Source organism: Ochotona princeps, chromosome 2, assembly GCF_030435755.1.
Source record: "Ochotona princeps isolate mOchPri1 chromosome 2, mOchPri1.hap1, whole genome shotgun sequence".
Taxonomy (NCBI): Eukaryota; Metazoa; Chordata; class Mammalia; order Lagomorpha; family Ochotonidae; genus Ochotona; species Ochotona princeps.
The window spans coordinates 123,937,831-123,957,393 of record NC_080833.1 but is presented as its reverse complement, the minus strand read 5'-3'; the positions used below and the strand labels follow the sequence as shown (position 1 = coordinate 123,957,393).

General features: G+C 41.2%; 1 protein-coding gene across 3 annotated transcripts in view; it reads right to left on the bottom strand.

The window, feature by feature from the left end:
- The window catches only part of PRRX1 (paired related homeobox 1), a 69,972-nt gene that overhangs the window by 14,623 nt on the left and 35,786 nt on the right, over positions 1–19,563 (bottom strand). The gene's annotated exons all lie outside the window — the stretch shown is intronic.

The window sequence follows — 19,563 nt, the reverse complement described above, 5'->3', positions numbered from 1 at the left end:
CACGCAAAGGAAAATCTCACTTCTACCATGGTTCCCTGAACTCCTGCAGAGACAGAGGGAGAGTACGTGGGTTTTATACCTTATTTGTCCCAGACAAAGCTTATTCGTCTGTTTTCATAACCAAGTAGAAGCACTGTCTTACGATTCTTTCTTCCCAGCTCGTACACAAACATGAATACAAAGCAACAAAGCATGTTTTCTCAATGCGAATTAGAGAAGACTTTGGTTTTATCATTCATTCTCATCGAAACAGCAAGTAGTTTGCTCACAGCACTCATTCACGACTCTGGTTTGGCTAGGGAAAATTTCATGAGTTCTAATCTAGACTGGGGATTACGTTATATCATCATCAACTCAAACTCAAATTAGCTTGGAGATCATTCTATGAAAACCGAAGAATGGGCAACAGCACAAAATGATCCTTGAAATGCTGTCACCCAAACTTGAATCTAGGGCTCTGATGTCTTTAGGATGGCCAGAAGATCTAACTCCAAGGTTTCATCTTTCAGGAATTTTCCTTGACCTTCGTTGAGTTACTCCCAAAGACATCGTGGAAAGCTACTCATTCAGTTGCCAAAGCAGTCAGAGAATTGCACGTTACTGCCTTCCATGTCCACCCAACCCCGTCAATAATGATAGACATGTGAAACTGAACAGAATACCAGCTGTGCTAATATCACCTTTAAATCATCACCCTGAGACTTCCACACCTCACAGTCTGTACAGCTCTCTGAGATTTGTAGCACCGACATTCCACGGCCCAAGTTTCTGGCTAAAATAAAAAAAAACTGGACATTACATTTCTTTTAATATTTATTTATTTTGAATGGAAAGGCAGATTTACAGAGAGAAGGAGAAACAGAAAGAAAGACCTTCCATCGTTAATTCATTTCCCGAGTGGTCACAACAGCCAGAGCAGAGCTGAGCTGAAACCAGGAGCCAGAAGACTCTTCCTCCCACAACAGTGCAGGGTCCCAAGGCTTTGGGCCATCCTCTACTGCTTTCCCAGGCCATACACACAGACCTGGATTCAAAGCGGAACAGCAAGGACATGAAATGACATGCATATGGAATGCTGCTAGATGGTCACTAGGCCATTGCGCCAGGACCTGGACTTACATTTTCAATAGCTTCTCCCCAAAGAGACTCAACCCAGAGAAAATCATAAAGAACTGGAGTGAGGGTAGCAAACACGACTCCTTTGTCTACATTCAAAGAAAGTAGCTCTTAGCTTTCTTCCTAACATGTGAGTCTCTCGGCCCTTCTTATTGTACACAGAACACATGCAACAAAACCAATTGCACAAATTATGATATCCTAAGAATAATGACACTTTGAAATAATACTATTCTCATGATAAATTAAGAAGATTCATGTGGGGATTCAATGTGCACTTTGAAGCTAAGTGTTCCTATCCCAGACAGCTCTGTAATGAGGACTCATTTTTTTTTGTCCGGAGCTGCTTCTATCACTCAATACTGCTTCATCAGAAATGCTTTTGGAGCTGAGACTAGGGACTGCACATTTCCTCCTGATCATTAAGGAGGAATGGGTATAGTAAGGGCTTATTGAATTTGTTTTTAGAAGAACCATTAAACTGTTCTTGTCCTTAGAAAACTTTCTGTGGGAAAAGAAAAATAATGGCAGCGCACAGCCAGATTCCTCCAGCTAAGCAGGTGCTCACCTCTGTGCTCTGTGATTCATGGTAGCTCGGTCACCTTTTCCGTTTATGAAATTTGCAGTGCCACCACTAGGAATCCTACTCTCAATGGCATTGCGTGACACGCTGAGTAATAATTCTGGCTTAGTTTCTTGTTGAGATAGGGGGCCAGTTCAATCCTAATACCTGGGATCTATCAATGCCTAGAATATTTCACCCAATACCACCGATTACATTTCTATTTAGCTATTGCAAAATTAATTTACAATAGCAGCAATAGGACTGACAACCCTAGTACAAATGCCTTGTAGCAACTGTCTTGCACTTTTTCGTCCTTCCAAATATTTAGAATCTGTCTCCTTAATCCCCTGTATCTTACCCCAAGAGCGTCTGTCTACAATTCTACAAAATGCTTTAAAAAGCTCATGGAAAACATACAAACTCCTTTCACTCCCTTTTTGCACAAATGTTTGGAAGGCCCAGTGCCTGTCTTGCCCTTCAGGTCTTCTGGGTCATCCTGACCTGTGTGATGGCATCAGAACCTGAATGCCAGGCCCATGGAAAACAGAAGTCTGCAAACCCACACTTCACCAAACTGAAACAAACTGGATATGCCCTAGGCTAGTACTTTTAACCATATAAGGAATTTCCCTGCTAAGTCAACCCCGTGATTTGTTGTTTCACATCTAAACTCTTTCTCAGGTATGACCACAAATCTTTTATGCTATTTTACAAGCCTAATTCTAGTACTGCCAAACTGATTAAAACCCAGAGAATTTTATGTTTTGCTCTTAGTGCTACAACCTGCTCCATAAGCTCTCAGTAGCTCTTTGAACTCTCACTGTTCACTCAAATTCCGCTGCCTGTCCACCGTAAACCACTAACTCCCTTGACGTGGGAGGAAGGGAAATGGAGAATTATAGTTTATGACAGGAGATAAATAGCTATGATGACCTGAAAAGATTCCAGCAAAATTTTCCCAGTCAATGTTCTTGTTGTTTTTAACAAATCAAAACATCAGGCCAGATCATGCTGAAGGTGAGAAGAGACACACAAAATAACAGGGGTCCAGAGAGCCTGCATCTGGCCAATGTCTTTCAGACCACAAGCCTAATAGACAGAGACAATGGGGGGCAACAGATACTGCTTGAGCGGCACCCGCATGGTTTGTCTGTCTTTGCTCACTAATCCCGAACTGTGAGTCCCCCTGGTTTTTCCCAAGAATCCAGAAGAACAGCATCCACCACATTATCTGAATCAGCAGGAGTAAAAAAGTAAACATATGAGAGGTTTACAAATGCAGGGCAACTGAAGGACCTGAGATAAGTACAGTGATCAGATTCTGGGCTTTGGGTGAGTACTGGACAGAAAGCAGCATGCTTTTATCAGGGAAAGAGGATCATCTTTCTGGCCAAGACGGATCCACAGTGCAAGCTGATTTTGAAACGCATGCTGTCCAAAGACATGGATGTCTAGCTGGAAGTTACAATGTGTCTTATTCTTAGGAATCCTGAAGTGGCTATCATTCACCAAGCTGTAGAGAGTAACCACAATAAACAGAATGGTGTTTGTATCAATCCAAGGGGCTCAGAGTTTTCATAATTGGGTTGGTGTTTGAGTCAACTCCAAATACATAATTACTGCCATTCTTGTCCCCAAACAAAATGGCCTACTAACAAGAGTAGTCTCAGAGAAAATCATGAATCATGAGATATTGACAAAAAAAGGCAAAAGATTTTTTAATCCAGCCATCTTATTTTACAGATAAGACAAATGAGACATAAAAGAAAGATGTGACTTTTTCAAAACCGCACCATAAGTCTGAGACTTGTAGCCAGAGCTAGGAACCAAAATGCCTAACTCCATTCTACTCTTAATTTCCAATGACAAAATCTGCACTATTTAGGAGAGAAAGAACAACATCTCAGAGACAAAAGCAGAACCACTACCCAGAGAAAGTATTCATGGGAAAGACAAATTGTTTCCATAATATCTATTAGAAAGAAAGTCTAAGGGCGGTGGGGGGGGGGGGGCGAGTGATGTGTATCTCGTGTTTTCCTTCCTACCAAGCAGGTCATCAAAACACACAACTTTTCTCATACTGAATAGCTGATTGAATCTTTTGCTCTTGCATTTTCTTTTTCCTAGATAGACCTAGTCTATTGGTACATACTTTTTTCAAAGCTATGATTCAATTCTTTCTATGATGACATTTTGGCATCTGATGCATTCAGATAGTCCTAAGAAGACATAAAGTCCTCTGATTAATTAAATGACAAGAACATTTTCAAGGACTTCAGGTTTTGGTATAGACGCAATGCCCGAATTTTAGAATTTGGGAATTCAGGGCCCAGTATGACGGCTGGATTGGCTAAGCCTCCCCTTGCAAGCACTGGGATCCCATATGGAAGTCAGTTCGTGTCCTGGTTGTTCCATTTTCCATCCAGCTCCCTGCTTATGGCCTGGGAGAGTACCAGAGGATGGCCCAAAGTCTTGCGACCCTGTGCCTGTGTGAGAGACTCAGAAGCTCTTGGCTCCTAGCTTTGGATTGGCTCAATTCTGGCCATTGCACCCACTTGGGGGAGTAAACCAGTGGATGGAAGATCTTTCTCTGTGTTTCCCCCTTCCCTCTGTAGATATGCCTTTCCAATAAAAATAAATAAATGTTGGGCCCGGCGGCGTGGCCTAGCGGCTGGGGATCTCGCCTTGAACGCCCCGGGATCCCATGTGGGCGCAGGTTCTAGTCCCGGCAGCTCTGCTTCCCGTCCAGCTCCCTGCTTGTGGCCTGGGAAAGCGGTTGGGGACGGCCCGGGGCTTTGGGACCCTGCACCCACGTGGGGGACCCGGGGGGGGGGGTCCTGGTTCCCGGCTTCGGATCGGCGCGCATCAGCCCGTTGCGGCTCACTTGGGGAGTGAATCGTCGGACGGAGGATCTTCCTCTCTGTCTCTCCTCCTCTCTGTGTATCTGACTTTGTAATAAAATAAATAAATAGATCTTTAAAAATAAATAAATAAATAAATGTTTAAAAAAAAGAATTTAGGAATTCATTGAAAGTTTAAAACAGATGAGCAATTTCTGAATTCAATAATTCTTTTTAACAACACAAAACAAATAATCTGATTAGCAATATCTTCAGATAATTTTACCTGCAGAGGACAAAAACCTTTTCCAGTGCTTAATTTTTAGATAAGTTAGTCATTTAGAGGTAGGAAAAATGTTGCAGCTGGACTCTTTGGTAAAGAAAATAATCAGCGGGCCCAGCGGCAGGGCCTAGCAGCTAAAGTCTTCGCCTTGAATGCACCTGGATCCCATATGGGTGCCGGTTCTAATCCCGGCAGCTCCACTTTCCATCCAGCTCCCTGCTTGTGGCTTGGGAAAGCAGTTGAGGACGGCCCAAAGCTTTGGGACACTGCACTCGTGGTGGGAGACCCGGAAAGAAGTTCCTGATTCCCGGCTTCAGATTAGCATAGCACCAGCCATTTCGGCTCACTTGGGGAGTGAATCATTGGACGGAAGATCTTCCTCTCTGTCTCTCCTCCTCTGTATATCTGACTTGGTAATAGCAAAAGAAATAAATCTTTAAAAAAAAGAAAAAGAAAATAATTAGCTGTACATTCTTATCCCTTACTAGAAAAGTAGCTCCAGAATAAATTTTAAAAATTTACAGCACGCACAAGAGGGAGCACCCATGTTTGTGATGAATCAATGTTAGCAATGGATTGGGATGTTCAATTGCTACAGTTCATGACTCACAGTACAAGTGCGAAACTGTGTGCATTCAAACACAAGTGAAGGAGACCAAAGGCCTTGCTTTGGCTCCAGCATCAAATGGGCTCCACCTTCTTCCCAGAGCTGCTGAAGCTGTACAGGATGGAGACAGCTGAGAAGAAGGCAAGGAGTGCCATCGCCAAGCGTGAGCACCAGACCGCATGTGCGACCTCCAGCTCAGAGAAGCCATGCAGTTTCCGTTAACTCCAAGAGTTCCTGACTCTCTTGGGTTCTACTTCTTGTGGGAGGAATCTCAAGGATTCCAAAGCAATGGTCAGCCAGATGTAATTTAAAGGCTCAGTAAAAACATATTTTAGGAATCAAATCTGAATAAAAATATGCTTCCTATGCCTTAGTCACATCAATTTGGGAGAAATCTGATGCAAGAAGATAAAACGCCAACTTCAGTAGCAGAAACCAACCACCACATCAAAGCTTGTCATTTGCCTTCTGGTTGAAAACATGGCAGGCGAGCGGATCCAAAGTACAGCCCGTTGATCATTTTATGGCCATTGAAGAATGTTTTCAAAGGAACTTATATTGCACAACAGCTACTTACTTTAATGGGATTTGTGTGGTTCAGGCCCTGTAACCTTTGGAAAATTGAAAGGAAGTATAATTGCAAAAGCCACTAAAAACTGTTTAGCTTTTATTGCCAGGCCTATGAAAAGCAGTGAAAGACAGCCGTGGCATTCATTTGTGCTTCTCTGGTTACGCTTAGATTTAACTGAAATTAGGACACCATACTTTTAATAAGTGCCTTGATCAATAGCACACAAGTCACTAAACTGGAAAGACTGCTGCCATATAGACAGGACTTAGCACATCACAAGAACCATGCTTAGCAGCAGCACACCCACACGTTCTTAATTCTATGGGACTTCCATGGCCTTTGATCATTGAAAAGCAGCAGTTGCGAAGAGTGACTGGGTCCCTGCCAGTACAAATACTCACCAGTCCAGCTATTGCTCACTTTAGAAGGCATTATCACATTACTGGCAGACCTGAACTTGGTATGGTGGTCTTAGATTTGTGTGTGTGTGTGTGTGTGTGTGTGTGTACATGCCTATGTGTACTACCATGAGTTTGGCATAGAGTTGGCTTATTGTTCATCAACTATCAGTCAAATCATTATGTTCTTTCGAGAATAAGTGCTCTAAAAAGTGTGGCCGAAAGATGAGTCAATGACAGTGTAAAGTTACAATGGTTCTGTGAAGGCACAGCTCTAACTTGGGCTCTCTCAGTTTAGTCAAACTCCTTGGAAAGAGAAAACACTAAAGAATGTGAGAATCTGTGATGCACTTGTGCTGCTTCTCTGTTTCCTTTCAACTGTCTAAGACAAATCCATTTCCATGGGGCCCAAAATGCTAACACATGCCACTTTATCTGCTTCACTCATGACATTCTTCTGTAAGAGTCCTTGATCAGAATCTCTGAAGCAATCCAACAAATGGACTTCCCATGCAGCCCCAACACTGGAACTTTCGTTTTCTTCTGAGTCTATGTTCATAAAACAAACCACGCTGGCATTTCCGCATGCCTATGAATCTTTTGGATTCTAATTCAAGAGTATGAAGTTCATGCTTGTATTTAATTGAAGCTCATGTCCATACTCAGGACATATACACTAAGAATCAGCCATAAAAGAGTCACACATTAGAATCTCAAGTTTAAGAGCTGAGTTATTGAGTGGAATAGTTTCTCTTTGGCCAAAATATAAAATTAGAGCTTCAAAAATGTAAGCCAATTTCAATCCCTCAATGGATAAATTGCTCATTTACACTTACTTGCATCAATGCGTTGAAGGACCCAAGGACCAAAGCAAAATGGAAAATGGTCTTTTTAACCAGATCGTACTAACTGGAATTGGAGAGGTAGCATGCTAAAGTGGAACAGAAAATAAACTAACTAAAGAGTCTTAGCAATCTGTGGTCTGCAGACCCTGCTTCTTACTAGCTGGACATGCTTGCAGAGGTGGCTACAGTTCCCTCAGTTTCTGAATGGGAGTGTGACCACCTGCATTTAGGGTCATTAGTGGGTAGTAAACACAGAATAGACACACTGGCTGGCAGCGGTAGGCATTTGCCAAGCGGTGGGGTATACTGCTATCACTGCTGCTGTATGTGAAACTGTCACACCAATTGTTGTGCTATTCCTCTTCCCTTTTGGCTTACATTTATTGGTATTTAGTGAGATTTCTCTCCTAGGAAGCGAGAGAAGGTGAGAAAGTCCTTCAAATACATTGACATAGTTAGCCAGGAACGGAAGCCTCACTGGGAGTGAGGAGGCCGTAAAGCCAGCAAAATCTTCAAACATTTTACAATCGCACCCAGAAATGCACAGCTGTTTGTTCACAAAGCTTCTTTGGGGATACCTTTCTCCTGTTGGTCCATTTCTGCCTTTTTTAATAACCCAACTTGCCTTTTTAAATGCAAATTTTGAAAAGAACCGTTCAGAAAGGAAGCAGAGTACAGCACTCGGACAGGGAAGCCAGTGACACGTTTACTAAGTTAGTTTTACTACCGATTTGTTTGAAAATTAAAACATGGGGAAAAGGATGAAAGCTTAGGACTAAAGCTAGGCGAGGGAAATCCAATTATCTTCGAGCCTATGTCATTTGGGTTAACTAGCTTGGGAACCACATGTTTAAAAACCATGAAAGTTTGTTTACTTTATTCAATATTTATTCAGTGACTTTAAAAAAATGCCTTAGCACTTTGGGAAATTCCAGAATTAGACAGCAAAAACAAGGAAGGCAACGTCTGGGTAGAAGTGTCCTGAGTGAGATTTAAAGCCTTTCTAACCTTGTGATTCTCCAGGTGTGCGACCTCTTTGGAACATATTTGACTTGAGTCACTCACAGTGGTGAATGTTCTTGCCTTCTTCAAGGGATGGTTCCCTTTGTAGTCAAAGTGCTGCCCCCTTGTAAAAGACGCAGCATCAATCACGACAGCGCTGCTGGCCACTGGTAGTTCCATGTGAGGCAACAACCACATATATGTCCTTTTGCCTAATTTCTTATTATTCTTTTTTTTTTTTTAGTTTTTTGTTTTGTTTTGTTTTTAATTTATTTATTTTTATTGGAAGGGCAGATTTACAGAGCGAGAGACAGAAAGATCTTCCATCTGCTGGTTCACTCCCCAAGTGGTCACCATGGCTGGAGCTGAGCCGATCCAAAGCCAGCAGCCCACAGCCACGTCCGGGTTCCCCCTACCCTCCGCGAGTGCAGGGTCCCAAGGCTTTGAGCCATCCTCTACTGCTTTCCCAGGCCACAAGCAGAGAGCTGGATGGGAAGTGGGGCAGCCGGGATTAGAACCGGTGCTCATATGGGATCCAGGTGCGTACAAGGAGAGGACTTTAGCCGCTAGGCTATTACACCGGAGCCCTTTGTTTTTACTTTCTCAGTTGTAATTGACAGAGTTGCAAAGAAAATATCTGGAAAAAAAAAGAAAGAAAAGAAAAAGAAAGCAACAAGCTTCGAAACCACTACTGGAAGTCAACAATAGTGAAGGAGATGTACGTAATTACTGAATGAGCTCAGTTCTTGGAAGGACAAGAGTAACAAGACATAGATCCTCTGCTTGGATGATGAGGCTTTTGAACTCATCACGGCAGAAGCATGCCTGGTATTTCTAGTGATTTTTTAGAGTTAAAAATCAAGATGCCTGGAACAGAGAAAGTCACCAGGAACAGAGAATTATGTTAACTCCAGTATGAGGAAGATCCCAGAGAGGTTGCATAATACTGTGTACAGTAAGGAGTCTGAAGGGGAAATTAAAGTCTCTCCATGGTCATCCTGGCCTCAGACACCAAGCCAATCTGAAGATAAGAGGCCTTGTGTAAGAAATCGGACTCTTCCAAAGTCATTTTAAGTGAAAGTTGAAATTCCTTTAAAGAGCTAGAAAAGCCAATATACATAATAGCTTAAAGTTCCGCATTCTTTGAGGAAACTATTATTCTGTAAGAGCTCACTCTTTCATTAATCTTATCTGTTAATTAGGCTGTTGTCTTTGTCAATTCCAGGTTGCCAGAACAAAACATTGTCAAACTCAGAGGCTAAGAAGTCTCACCATCTGGGTTCTGGTCTATCTTATTCCTGCTGAGGCGTTACCTTGGTTTGCAAACTGCTACTTCCTGCTGTGTCCTCCCATGGCAGAGAGGGGCATGCAATTCCTGACAATCGCTTCGCAGTGCAAATGATATGCATGTTTTTAAAATAACACACCTTATAATCAGTTATAAACATTTCCTTATGTGTTGCTTTAAAACATTCTTACTAGGTATTACAGAACAATTCTAGAGATGCATTTGGACTAGGAGTCAGGAGGCACAGATTCTAATTTAGAGGAGTTAAGTCAAATCTGCGATGTTAATCTCAGGGTCCTAACCAGTGTAATTATAGGTTTAACAGTTCTCTGAAATCCAGCATTGCAGCATTATAAGGATTGCTTTTGCATTTTTCAGTACCCAGCCAAATAGAAAACTTTCAATATTTGTTTAAGTTGGTGGCTGAATTAGGCCCTTTCGGTACAGTAAAGGTAGCATTTTTGTTTTTTATTTGTTTTGCTTTGTTGTTTTGAGAGCGCTTTGGTTGGATTATATTGGATGAGGACGTTACCATGATTACCAGCTCTGAGCAAAGCTTAGGCAACTGACAGCTTCCTCCTTGCACAAAATACTCTGTAAGGAAAATTCTAGAGATTCAAATGCACGTTTTTTTTTTTTAATTGTTCTCTCATAGCTACAGTCCAGAGAAAAGAACTTAAAAAGATTTATGAAAATGGTTACTCTAACCTCTAAATTTCTTGAACGGGAAAATTAAGGAATTAACAAAGACTGTCACAGTTTTTTTTTTTTTTTATTGCCATTCTTGACCTTCCAACATTGGTTAGCGTGGCACTGCCTGTGTTGAAGACTTCAAGCGAATCCTGAGATGTGGACCCAGGACAGTGGCCACCTTCAGTCCTCACCTTCACACTGTTTCTCCTTCTTATTACAGACCAGGAATGATGTTGTGCTGTGACGGGACTGGTTTGATTGATGCGGACAAAGATATCAAAGCGCTTGAGAAGTAAAACAACAGGGGGAGAAAAGACAGTTCAATGAACAGGACAGCTAACAAGCCAGCGATGGGACAAGGACCACGCCAGAAATTCCAAAGTGGGTGGCAGGCTAGCCTGAGCCCTGGACCTGAGTCTCTCGCTGTCTTGACATTCAGTTTATCTTTCACAGCGGCATTATTACTCATCACTCCTTTACTTACGTTGTTGTTTTGCTTTAAGATTTGTTTTATTTTTATTGGAAAGGCAGATATACAGAGAGGAGGAAAGACAGAGAGCAAGATCTTCCGTCGGATGGTTCACTCCCCAAGTGGCCGCAACAGCTGGAGCTGAGCCAATCTGAAGCCGGGAGTCAAGAGTTTTTTCCAGGTCTCCCCCAGGGTGCAGGGTCCCAAAGCTTTGGGCCGTCTTCGACTGCTTTCCCAAGTCACAAGCAGGGAGCTGGATGGGAAGTGGAGCAGCCGGGATTAGAACCGGTGCCCACATGGGATCCCTGCGTGTTCAAGGTGAGGACTTTCACCGCCACACTATCGTGCCAGGCCCACGTTGTTGATTTTCACGGAACCTGTTTCCTTCTCTTTCACTTGTATTCTTCTTATACCTAAGGAGGTCTTTACCTGACAGTATGTCCCATACCCTAGTCCCTGACTCCTCATTTAAGGGCTTGTTCACCTCTTCCAAACTCAACCGAACTGTCAGCTTTTTGCAGGGAACGTCTCTGATCAAAACCGTATGTAACATTCTTATTACTCTCCACTCAGCATCTTTACAGTCTGCTTTGTAGCGCTTATGACAATTCTATTCTTTATATTGACAGTCTCTGCCTACCATACAGCTTTGTGAAGGTAGGACCTTGTCTGACTTGCTAACTGGGATAACAGCTAACTACTCTGGTACGAGTTCCCGGTATGTTTTAGACATGTTTCTAGAATAACTAAATGAATACACTAAACTGTACTTGGTGAAGATTCTGCCCTAGTCCAGTTTGGTGAAAATGCACACATACCTTAATAAACCCATATTCATGTGCGAAATAAACAACTCTTTCAAAGGTCAGTTTCCGTGTGAAGATCTTGGCACTCAAAGTTTTCTGTGATGCAATTTTACTGCATTCTTTACAAGGCACATAAACTCCCCAGAACAGGAGCTACCCGTGTCTTGGGTGGGTCTTTCGTTGGATAAGTTTCCAATAGTAATTAGCCAGCTTTATCGGTTATTATCCTCAAGTAGGATGTTATCCTTGAAGGCAGATGAACAAACTATGTGCAACAGGGGCCCATATCTGTTTGTAGCCTTCAATAAATATCCAACTTTGATAATGAGGATACCTGTGGAATTATTGACCATCTTTACCACCACAAAGGAAGTCTCAGAAGGCACTTCCTGCTACTACGGTACCCCTATGTTCCAAAACACTGCATATTTAGCTTTAGTTTGTATTTCCTTCTAGCTGGCCATTTCTAGCATCACATCCCTTTCATTGGCAAAGGAGTCTGTGTGAAAAAGCTAGTTGATTCAGTCTCCAACGTATAGGAACAGTACTGCATGTCAACCAAACCTAAACCTTAATTATATGATGATTTCCTCTCCGTGACTATATGACAGCTTCAACTAATAAGGAAACGGATGTACTGAGGCCATATGGGAATGCCAAATTTGAGCAAAACACTCATATTCCACGTGAAATACTCATATTCCACTGAATCATGTCTCCAGTTGTTGAACAGCCCTGAAGCAGTCCTTTTTAATGGGTGATCCTGTCTGGAGTGGAAACCGATGAGTGACGTATGTGTCACCGGGACTCATGTCGTGGGTGCTTGTTAGTCTCCACCTTCTGAAAGTTGGCAAGGATCCACACTTCTCAACTCCTCCCTGGAAGAATGGAGGGTGTGAGGAAGAGCTAATAACCAGAAGGAAAGGACCTCAGCAAGGCAGGGTAATCGAGAGTGAAAACAATGAAGCTTTAGTCACGATTTGGTCTTCTTCCTTGCCTCCTTTTCCTGCTGTACCTGCACTGCCCCATTATCTATGGGTCTTTCTTCAGGTTTACCTTATTTTAGATTTTTTTGCCCAACATTTAGACTACTTTTAAAAAAGGACTTTGACAGGAATATATTAGACCAATAATATGGACAAGTTGGGACAGGTTCATGCTTAATCTCCAAAACTATTGCCAACTACTAATAAAACTTTCATTTTCCAACTTCCTTAGATCTTCTTTTTTTTTTTTTTACAGATTTATTTATTTTTTATTGCAAAGTTAGATATATAGAGAGGAAGAGAGACAGAGAGGAAGATCTTCCATCTGATGGTTCACTCCGCAAGTGATTGCAACAGCTGGAGCTGAGCCAATCCAAAACCAGGAGCCAGGAGCCAGGAGCTTCTTCCAGATCTCCCACATGGGTGCAGGGTCCCAAGGTTTTGTGCTGCCCTCTACTATTTTCCCAGGCCACAAGCAGGGAGCTGGATGGGAAGTGGAGCAGCCGGGATTAGAACCGGTGCCCATATGGGATCCCTGCACTTGCAAGGCGAGAACTTCAGCTGCTGGCCACAGTGGTGGGCCCTCCTTATATATTCTTTTTTTTTTTAAGATTTATTTTATTTTTATTATAAAGTCAGATATACTGAGAGGAGGAGAGATAGAGAGGAAGTGGAGCTGCCGGGATTAGAACCAGCGGCCATATGGGATCAAGGCGAGGACCTTAGCCACTAGGCCACGCTGCCGAGCCCACTCCTTATATATTCTTTACCCTTCTACAATTCCAATGAAAAATGACATGAAGTTTTAATATTCAGGTTAATTTATTCAGAAATTAGAAAGCTTCATAATAATGGATTTTAGGAATAAACTATGATTTTATGAACCCAGGGGACTTCTATAGATAACTTACTAAGTAGGTCAGTAAAATTGAGAGAGATTTTGGAATATCATATAGACATTACAAACCTAGTGCTAGCCACACATTGAAGAAAATATGTGTATGGCAACAAATTTGGGCAAGAATAATATTGTAAGGTGCATTTTTTTAAATCAGTGATAGAAAAAGTTATTTAAAAGAAATTCTGAGCAGGTGTTTAACCTATCAGGATGCCTTCATCGTCTGTTGATAAATGCCTGAGGTTGATTCTGGACTCAGCTTCTAGACTCCAGCTTCCTAACACACACACACACACACACACACACACACACACACACACTCACGAAAGAAAAAGAAAACCTGTTGAAGGCAGTGGTGATTGTTTAAGTAATTAGAACCTTGTATTTCATTTGGGAGACCTGGATTCTGTTCCCAGTTCCTATTGTTGGCCCCAGCCATTCCTGCTTGTTGCCCCCTCCGAGAGTGAACCAAGGAGGAAAGTCTCTCTCTCTCTTTCTCGCTCCCTTTCAAATAATAAAATAAATGAAGATCTTTTCTTTCTTATCATTCAGCAGGATTGTGAGGAATCCTGCTGATCTCCTTCAATTTGTTGTGTTTGGTTATTTCTACACTAGGATTTTCTCATCATGATCATCATACTTCCCTTGATGACATCATCAAACTTTCTTTAATCCAAACTTGTTAGTTTAAGGGGAAATCTCCTTGGCTCAGAGGATTATTTGATTTTCTCTCCCAGATACTTCCAATTTTAACAGTAGTTTTGGATTTCTCAAGACTTCTCTGCGCCCTCCTTGTTACTAAGCCTTGGTTGTTATGCATGCTGTCGCGCAGTTAGCTTGCTACAGTAAGTGTCCATTTGCTTAAATAACAAAGCTTTTAACACATGACATATTGAATTGCTGGATTAAGCCCAGGCTGTTCTGCTTATTACTCAACTTTCTGCTGTATCTTGGAATACAGTAGATGGAAATGCAGGTATTTGAGTTCCTGCCACCCTACTGAAAAATGTGCATGGAGATTTTGGCTTCTGGCTTCAGCCTAACCCAGACCTGTATAGTGTGCTCATTTGGAGATTGAATCAGTGGATAGAAAGATCAATCTCTCTCTCTCTCTCTCTCTCTCTCTGTTTCTCTCTTTCACTTTCTCTTGCTCTGCCTCTCAGATAAATGAAAATATTCTTAAAATACAAATTCCTCTTTAAGTACTTGATCAATAGATAAAACTGTGCCCTCACTCAAAAATGTATAGAATAACATTTACTTATTAATTATTTTCAACTTTAGAATCTAGATATTGTATTATTTCATGAATATATATCTCGATAGTCAAATATGCAACATCTTGGATGTTTCAAAGAATATTTGGCAATGATTCTCACAGGCATCAGGGTTATTTCAAACTAGTGTGGATTTTCATTTTCTTTTAAGGTAATTATTAAGGAAATATTCACCTTTGGTGGGTGTTCATATATTTAAGTAGACAGCAAAGATAAAAACTATTTTTATAGATTTCTGGAGCTTTTAAATATAATATTTAAAGGAATTTGATATAATTTCTTTTTCAGGAGAGCTCAGAAAGAAGGTTTTCCATCCTGGCTGTCTCCCAGGATGGTCGCAACGGCCAAAGCTGAGCTGATCCAAAGCTAGAAGCCAGGAGTCTCCCGAGTGAGTGCAAGGTCCCAAGGACTTGGGCAATTTTCTGCTGCTTTCCCAAACCACAAGCAGGGAGCTGAATAGGAAGTGGAGCATCCCGGACACAAACCGGTACCTGTATGGGATTCTGACACCATATGATAGAGGATTAGCCTGTTGAGCTATGGCACCAGACCCTATACAATTTCTATAAGGTATCTGTGATGAAGCAGAGAGAAAGAAAGAACAAAAGCAAGAGCAAGAGAGAATGAGTGAGTTCATTCTCAGCTCAACAGGAAACAACAGCACTATAAACATAAAACCTAGAGGCGGATCCAATCACTCACAGTGGAAAGCACCGACCCGTTATAGTGAAAGATTTTCATGTTTGGGTTCTCCGCACAGCCCACTAAAGCTGCTCAGATCAATCACCATTACCTGCTCCCGCATTAACTATGTCTGGTAACTCACTTTGACATATTACTTTCTGGTAGGCGCTCCCGGACAATGTTTCAAGTGATAGCACTGCCAACTGGACTGAGCTTTAAATGAAAAAAGGTGTGTTTTTAGTAGATATTTCAGATGTTTGAAATTTAAATAAACCAAGGCACAGCATGCACTGTTCCAAATGAAAATTGCCAAGTTGTGGTGGTTGGCCTAGCTGAGTATGATATCAATGGTCTCTAAAATTGCTGTATAATGCAAACATGGAAAAGCAGGGGAAGGGGCGCTGCAGAACCACAGAAGGAACAGAGCACACTGATACTGAATTCCTAAGGATCATTTTTCCTTTAAACTCTGAAATTGATACATAGAGAGCATCCTACTGGAACTAAAGCAACATGCACCCAGTTGGAGCCACTCAAAGTGTATGTTTCAAAATCAGGACCAAAGCCAGTAAGTAAATTTTATGAGTCCTTCTAGAAAAGTCGTTTCTTGACATGGCTGGAAAAATAATGACAGAAAACATCCAGTAACAACAAAACCTAGGCCTGTTATTTAGATTCCAAGTGAAGGTCTCTTCCAATCCAGAAAAACAAGTTATTCCCCAGACTGTGTGTGAAAGACTAGTATTGAAGATGAGAAAAAGTTTGATGCATAATCTATTGCATATAATGTACAACTCTTTGGGGGAAAAAATCTGTTGACCATCTTATTCATTTTACCAAAGACTATCATGATGGTGGGTTACTCCAAAGCAATCATCTGTGAGAACTAAGAAAACAGGAAGTCGTGTGTCCCCTCCTTTCCAAAGGATATCTCACTTCCCAAGATTCCTTTCAGTATATAGTACCTCCAAGAAAGGAAATTTGCATCTAACCCTGTAGACTACAATGACCAATGGCTTGTAAATCACTCGCATCATGTGCATGCTACTTCATCTATGAATATGACGAACATTAGCAGTGTGTTTTTTGTGGTCTCAAGCCAAAAGCAAACCAAAGCTAGAGATCTGTGAAACTCAGAAAAATGAACTGTACATTTCCCACTTTAAAGGAACCAATTTTCATGACGATGTAATTGTGTCCATAATTTCTGAGACAAAAGCTCGCATTTATATCATGCTTTTTGCCCAGAGAAAATAAGTGACTTCATTTATTTCCAAATACCTTTATGACATAATCAACTGAGTTAATAATGCATATTGTAATTGAATGCATTTTACCAAAAACGAAACATATTTATCCAACTTTTTTTTAAAAAGCAGAAGAAACTACATTTAAGTAATATTTCAGAATTGAAAAATAAGAACCAGCATTACGCCTCAATCTTTCATAGCAGAATACTTGGTATATGCCCAGGAAAGCGGTGGGAGGTGGTCCAAGGACTTGGGTCCATGCCATCCACGTGAGCGATCCAGGTGAAGTGTGCGGTTCCTGGCATCGGCACAGCACAGACCTGGCCAATATGGCTACTTGTGGAGTGGAACAGCAAACAGAGCATCTCTCTCTCTCTGTATCTGTAACCCTCTCTTTCAAAAAAAATGAAAAAATGCTTTTTAAAGGCAAGGTGAGAATTTCGATATTTAATCTTTTATTAAAATTTTCTTTCCTCAGCTTTGCTCAATCACATTTTTCGCTTTTCTTACATCTGACTTAGTGAACAACGCACAGCATTTTGTACAACTTTGCGTATTTTTGTATGATTTTTCTATGTCAAATAGTCCCAACTGGGAATCTAGAAGGAAAAGTTGGTGTGGATTGGAAACGACATCAGCTGGAAGACAGGACCCTGAAAGCCACACCTGGCCCTGGGGAATCAATGCCTTTAAGAAAACACTCCGTGTTCCTGGGTTCCAGTTCCTTAACTAATAATTCGGGGGGCAGGGGTAGGAAATTCTGATGTCTTTAATGGTTGGTTGCCAAAGAAAATGATTTTTCTAAAAACCATATACCCTATTTTAACTCTGTGAAGTCAGAGATGATGATTCTTATTTTTCTTATATATCATCAGGATCTATTATTCTATTAGATCAATATTATATCCAAAGAACTCTTACATTAGCATTTCCTAATGCTACATAAGTAGTAAGTATTAAAATATTTAAATAAATAATATTTAAATAAACAATGAAACATTAAATACTTGAATATTTAATATTTAATGTTTTATTTGTGTGATGTTTAATATTTAAAATATTTATTAATTTAAACATTTCAATAAAATAAGTAGTAAGTATTAAAGTATTAAAATATTAAAATTTGTGCATGGATTACTTAATATATCACTACCCTACTAAGTCATATTATTCCTCCTATGTTGCAGATGAATCAATCAGGGTTTACAAAACCGAACAGCCTGGCCAAGGGCTGTTGCTGTTTCTGAAGCTTTATTGGACGTTCATAGAATCCGTGATCCAGAATAAACACAGAGGCTATAAAACTGTCTTCCTAAAACCTAGTGAGTTTTAAGAAGTGAACAGAAAGTTCAGATATTACATTAGACACGATTTTAACCTATACATCTGAATAAATGGATGGACTTTTTGAAGTGATTTTGCTGTCATTACAGAATTTTCCTAATTTTTCTTCATGGAAACCCTTCCGAGCACCTGATTAGCTCTTCAGAATTCCAGTCACTGCTTGCAAGGCATTTCTATCCTTCCCAATCAGCTAAATACAAATCCCTCTCAAAATCATGGGAGAGTAAGCCTAATTGTGCACAACGACCAGTGGGAGCAAGACAATTACATAGATGTACTACCCATCCGGTACGCACAGCATCATAAATCATTGGCCTGTCACAATCTCAGCTTTCTGGAATCCCAGTGGTTTTAAATATTCTGGTATTTCCATTTATGGGGGAGATACATCCTACGCAGTCTCTGCCCTAAGGACAATAAAAATAAAATAGTGAATTAGAGTGTTGATTCTTCAAAGGCTATTCTTGTGATATAAAAAACACAAGGAAACAAGTCCGACTAGTTCTTCTTACCTGACAACCAGCAAAGGCCTCAACCCGAAGAGCTCCTTAGAATATACCCCAGGGGCTAGGCTGGCTGTTTGCTTTTTCATACTTTCGTGATGGAAATCATGGTTGGTAGCAGACATCAGGGTCTGCCCTTCCCTCACACACACACATCCAACTGCACTGCCAGCTTCATGGGGGAGAGTGGCAAATCCACTTCTTAAATACTTTCTAAATGTTCTTTCTTTTCTTTTTGATGCAATACACATTATTGAACAATGACAAAAAAAACCAATGGTTCCTACCTCCTACGAGGAACTCACAGATCAATGACAAAAACAGAACGGAAGAAAGTACACCTCAAAAAGTGAGTTAAGTTAAACAATGGAGGATATATGAACAGAAGGTCTAACAAGATGGAGACACCCACTACACCTTGACTAACGAAACAAGAGATGAGAAAAGAATTAACAAACAGGAAGAATTCACTGCGCCAGATTTTGAAGCAAAAATACACATTTTAACCAGTGGAAAATAACTATGTGTAATGGACAGATCGGGGTGATAAAAAAAAAAAAAAACAGTATTACTCATTCCTAACAGTGGATTTTTACCTCATTTATTTCTCACAGCAAACTTCGAAAAGTGCCACCCTAATTTCAGAAGTTCAAACAGAAGACTTCTCACGGCTGCAGTGCTGGGAAGTGTGAGGATTACAATTCTGTCATGGTATTTCAGCCAAGCGCGTGGGAGCTTTGAAAAGTCACCACGGAGTTGGTGTAGAGAAGGCAGGACCGGATAAGGTGCCTCCATGGAAGACCTTCAGACCTCACCGAGGAGGGTGAGTAATGGGGTTTTCAGTTGGGGACCAGGTAACAGGTGTAACACTGCCTCTCCGGCAGTACCTGCTGAGTACCTGGAGCTTCGTTTCCTCCGGGCATTAACAAAGCACTGTTGCCCCGTGTTGGTCAGGGTCGGTAACGCACTTAGCCCTGGTCTGTCAGTGGTCAAGGTGCTTAGCTCCTCTCTGATCCCCCGAATCCCTACCATATCTCTGCCAATCATTTACCTTCTCCTGAGGGGAGGGGGGCGTTCTGAAAGACTTCCCAAAGAGTCTGAAGATGCTCCTCGCCTAGCCACCTGCAGGAGTTCAGCT